The sequence below is a fragment of the Nicotiana tomentosiformis genome, chromosome 4, assembly GCF_000390325.3.
Source record: "Nicotiana tomentosiformis chromosome 4, ASM39032v3, whole genome shotgun sequence".
In the NCBI taxonomy this organism is placed as follows: Eukaryota; Viridiplantae; Streptophyta; class Magnoliopsida; order Solanales; family Solanaceae; genus Nicotiana; species Nicotiana tomentosiformis.
The window spans coordinates 125,203,376-125,208,763 of record NC_090815.1 but is presented as its reverse complement, the minus strand read 5'-3'; the positions used below and the strand labels follow the sequence as shown (position 1 = coordinate 125,208,763).

General features: G+C 32.6%; 1 pseudogene; it reads right to left on the bottom strand.

Moving 5' to 3' along the window:
• Positions 1 to 3,074: 3,074 nt before the first annotated feature.
• On the bottom strand, positions 3,075 to 5,080 carry LOC104091587 (probable 1-acyl-sn-glycerol-3-phosphate acyltransferase 5; annotated as a pseudogene).
• Positions 5,081 to 5,388: the final 308 nt, after the last annotated feature.

Here is a 5,388-nt window from a genome sequence, read left to right as displayed (position 1 = left end):
TGAATGAAAATAAGGATTTGGTTTAATGATTCTCTAACGTTGACTTGCCTAGTAAGGAAAACGTTAGGCGCCATCACGGTCCCGACGGTGGGAATTCCGGATCGTGACAGTAGTACTTGGTGTGAGAAAACACTACGTGCACAATATTACAAGAAAGAACTATATATTAATTCCGCTTTGTTAAGGTAAGTTACAAAATAGGAAAGAAATTGTATTTATAGTAAACCACATTTATTCGCAAACCTATTCTTGTTATAAGGGGAAATGAGAATGGTTCTCTAACTTCCATCGAGTATTAATCATGTTTGAAAAACTTTTAATATTAAGCTGTGTTTCATATTACAGAAGTTATTTTTCATATAAGATATTTTTTCGGAAAACGTATTCCATCCGTTTCCTGGGAAGAAAAATATTTTCCATTTATGGTGTTTTGTTGGTGGGAAAATATTTTTCAAAAGAAGATATATATTAAAGGTTATTAATAACGTTAGAAAATGTTGAGTACATACTTTGATAAAAATTTTGAAACCTAAAGAATAATGTCAAAAATATTAACTGTAACAATTAATTTAAGTTAAAAGTCAAGATTCTACAGAGAATGGCTCATATGCATAAGTTGGGGAAGTCTTTGTTCCATTTTGATGGTAACCTAGTTAAACACCAACAATTTATTTTGTATAGAGAACATAATGATTTTCATGATACTAAAGACAGCAAAAGAAAAGAAAAAAATAAATAAGAAAGAGCTGCTACACGGGTCACGTGCTAGGCCTCCATGAAGCACGTGACGCGACATATTTTAAAGCCAAGGGATTCAGTCATCTGAGACATTAAACGGAGGACGTACATGCAATATCACACGTCTCATTGGCAGTTACAACATGCACATATTTGCATGGCCAAATTTTTAATAGTTTGGAAAAAAAGTTTGTTCGTATAGTTAAGCATAAATACAATAGTATGTTATTTACGTTATTTTTAGGTTATCTGATCACATTTATTATAAAATATTACTAATATGTTATTGTAGGAATCTTAATTTAATAGTACAAAAGTATTATTACTATTGTCAACACACATAAATTTAATTCAATTCAAAATTAATTAATTTCCGTTACCTATTCAAATTATTATTATATAGCTCTCCACCTAGATTGTAATTCAAATTTCAATTTCATGAGTTTCGCATCTTCGCTGCTCCCTATAATTATTAATCCTATAAAAAGATAGGATAAAATATTTTCCTTTTCTTTCTTTATCAGGAATCATGGATCCTTGGCTCGTGTAAGAAATTGTCAGTCGCGTTGCTAAAATAATGTTAGAAGGTACGTCGTTGTAATTATTTTGGATCATTGAACTGTCTCCTTAGGATTAATGCAACTTTTGAGATAATCAAGATTCAATTGGATGAAATTAGAGTACATAATCTTACAAATCAAAATAAACTAACTCATAACGTGCTGCTATAGTCATTACAATGAAAGATACATAAATGAAACAATTTTATAGGCTTTAACAAATATTGCATATTGCCAAGCTAGCTCACCTGCCCTTAATCGAGTTAGGTGTTTATTTCACGGATATAATGACTAGATTTCTAAACCATTTTCGATATTAGTTCACCAAACCCAAAACAATTGAAAACAGTATATCATAGATAAGAGGACAAAACAGAAAAAAAAAAATATATGAAAAAGGGAATACGAGAATATTCACCTAAATGATGTATGAAGTTAGCGTCAGCGTATTTAATTACCAGTAATTCTGCTAGGGCCAAAACGTGATATTACTGACAAGTCATTTATGGTCTGGTTTTGATAAGATTTTGACAATTAACATTGCGTAAACTATTTAATTACCGTCAAGAATTTCGAGCTTCTTTTCATCTAGATTCTGTATTACCACAAAAATGCAAACATGAAGAATTGAGGTTTAATCCCTAGGTTGTTTGTTTAACTTATTTAGTGTAACCTTTTACCGATCACTTGCTTCGACTCATCTCACTAACATGCCATGATTCATGTTTTTATATCCTAAGTATTTTATTTAATTTTTTCCTTTCGGAAAAGCCTAAGGTGATATTATTTATTCGAAATTTTTACATGCAATCATTTTGCGTGTCTATATGTGTGGTGTTTTGTACGCATTCAAGTACGTATGAACTTAACTTATATGCACTGACAATGCAAAGAATTTTTACACATCAGTATATTTTAGTCGATTAGAGCAAAATATTTCAAAAAGTGTGGATATATATGTGAGGGATTAACGGAAGACAAAAAAACCTAATACACGCATAGGATGTTTGGTGTTTCATTTTAACTTAACTCAATGACGAAAAACAAGACTTTTAAAATTGTGTTTAATTAAGGTGAGTTTGATGAGAGAACTAACTGCTTCTTTTTCTTATTCTGTTGTTTTTTCTTGTCTGCTTATGTCAAGTTGGTTTAGCCATGTAAAATCCACCAGCAAAACTTTCTACTAAAATTATTGTTCCCTTCACTTTTTATTTTTGGTGCTTAGATAAATATGGAAGAAGGAAAAGATAAGGAGTCATTTTGGTTGAACCAAAAAAAGCTCTTAACATAAATAGATTTTTTCATTTATTGAAAGGTCTGAGGCACGCACTGCACAAAAATATTCAATTTGGTGGCAGCAGGTTGCACTCAGTGATGAGATATTGGGAACGTATATTATAATTATTCACAAATTTTTACAATTTGGGTTTGTTTTTTAATTTTATTTCTCGAGATTAAGAACTTGTATGTGACAAATTTTACATTATCAGTTTATAAAAACTTAATTCCATTTGAAATTAATCAACATGTATTAAAAGGATTTCAGTTACATATCATGAATAATCATTTTATCAGGACCCTCAATCCGGTAGTTGGCTTGGTAGCCTAATTGAAATTCTTCTCGTCAATATATAAAACTTAAACTCAGTACAAAAGTTAGCAAGAATAAAATAGGATATAAGATGAACAAACATTATATTACCAACAATGAAAAGTAAAAGAAAAAGAATTAACTATTTGCATCACTGATATATACTAACAGATGTTTTACATTTTCTACTGACTTTTCATTCTAAGAATTCTTTTCAGCCTTTCATTTACAGAACCAAAAATAGGATATGGTCGAAAATTGAAGTAAGCAGCAGATATAAAGTATATACAAGAGAAACCTACATAAATTTTTCCCCAGATGAATGAATATGTAAAGAATATAAATATTTCAGTAAGAGTCATTACTATTATTAAATTAACCAAGCATTTTGCTGTTGATAGTTCTTGTTCTGTATCTTCATTTTGGGAAATGACCAGTAGCAATGAAATCAGAGAGTAATTGATCTTTGAACTGAAATGTCTCAATTAACAATTCAGAAGCCTTCTTTTCAGATTCTGGTATCTTCTCAAGAGGAATGCGTCGAACATGAATATGTACTTCAGATGGATCAACACCAAAAGCATTGTCTAAAAAAGTTGGGCATTGATTTTTGTATGCAATAGTCACATCATAAACTGCAAATTCAGCAAATTGGAGAGTGTGAGTTTGTGTGAATAAGAATGGAGAAAAATAGGTGTTATGAAGATCAAGATAACTCCATTCCTTTTTATTGTCACTCTAAGCAAAACAATTGTTGAATATGCTCATTTTAGCTATGTTGTTGTAACAATCTAGGCGAATCTCACATCGATAAAATACAAGAGAGATACTGGATATATTAGTAAATAAGCCTTAGACACTAATGACGCATTTTAAAACCTTGTTGACGTAGGCCTAAAATGGATAATATCACTAGTGGACTCAGCTGTTACATATGGTATCTGAGCTACTCCGCGTGCAACCTTGAACGATGGTAGGGCAAACGCGAGGACACTGAGGTATGTGACACCCTAAACGAATCCCACATCAACAAAACACGGGAGAAATGCTGGGTATCGCATTTTAAAGTCGTGTAGGCCTAGGTCCAAAGTGGACAATATCACTGGTGGGTACGCGTCGGATTTTCCAAAAGTAGTGCATTTTGGAGGATTCAACATGGGTGCGGCTGCATGTTTGCACAGTCCGAGCAACATAGCGATTTAGAAAACCAAAAGGCATTAGTATTTTTTTCCAATCCAGCCTTGAGGCATATAGTCGGTAATTACTCAAAGAATTGAGTCAAGTACTCATATAATTATTGCTATCAAATGGTTTTCTTAATGCAAGTGTCAAAACTTCAAATGATGGATTAGAAGACATCTCCAATCTGAAGATAATATGCGAATTAATTAAAGATCAACATTATCCCTCAAATGCAAGAGAGCCAACAAAAGAAAAAGCAAACACAAATTTCTATTAGACATGGTAACAATATAGAACCTGCATCCAAAGTGCTCCTTAGTATTTCCAAGCAGGCATAAAAGCCTTTTGTCTTGGGAAGCAAAACATTCTTTAGAACAGGTAATCCGTTGTTGGTCGCAAATTCTTGGCTTCTTTTGCATTTCTGTTCACTAAATAAAGGCAAGTTACAACTTCAGAGAGGTTAAAAGTAACACAAATGCAGAAGTTTTGTAATGCTATAAGCCGAAATTTTTAGCTAAAGTATACTTATATGATATGTAGACTATTAGCAAACTCAATTGTTGTGCTCCATAGGTAGAAACAAAACAAGAACACAAGACCAAAAGGACCAAAATAAGAAAAGAAATGCACAAGATATTGCATAAGATAAACCTACGTGTAATCTGTTCCTTCAGGGAAAACGGTTAGCCACAATGGATCCTGAGGATTGATAAAAGTCGAAAGCATTTGTCTTATCACCGATTAATCGACTACCCAATTTCATCAAACTTTTCTTAAGTAGATATTTGATGTGGCCTAAACATCCTTTCCTCAATGCAAGATTCCACAGGTACATCCAATCGACCTCAGTTCTGTGGTTGGCGATCAGCAGAACACGTTCTTTTGGCGGAACACGATCACCAGAAAGTCTCAAACTTGCACTCTCAATATATTTAACTTCAATGGCTCGAAAGGGGGTAAATTGGATGAGCCCCCACATTGATGGAGGGCTACGATTCTTGGAGTTCATATCTGCAATAAACAACAGAAAAAGCCTACAAGATTAACAGATAAATTATGTATTTTAGGCTTGAAGAGTCAATGAAACTATGATGATACAAGTGATTACCAAAGTTTCAGAAAGTGATTAGGACACAAAGAGAGTAATGGAATTGGTCATTGGCTTATAATTTCGATCATAGAAAATGGTAATACTCAAAATCAGAAAGATATTCTAATATTAGACAATGCTATATATAGTGAAAAGTTCCCAAGTAGAGAATCCGTTTGGAGAGTCGTTGATTGTTCTCTGTTGTGAGAAGAAGAGCGAAGATGGTT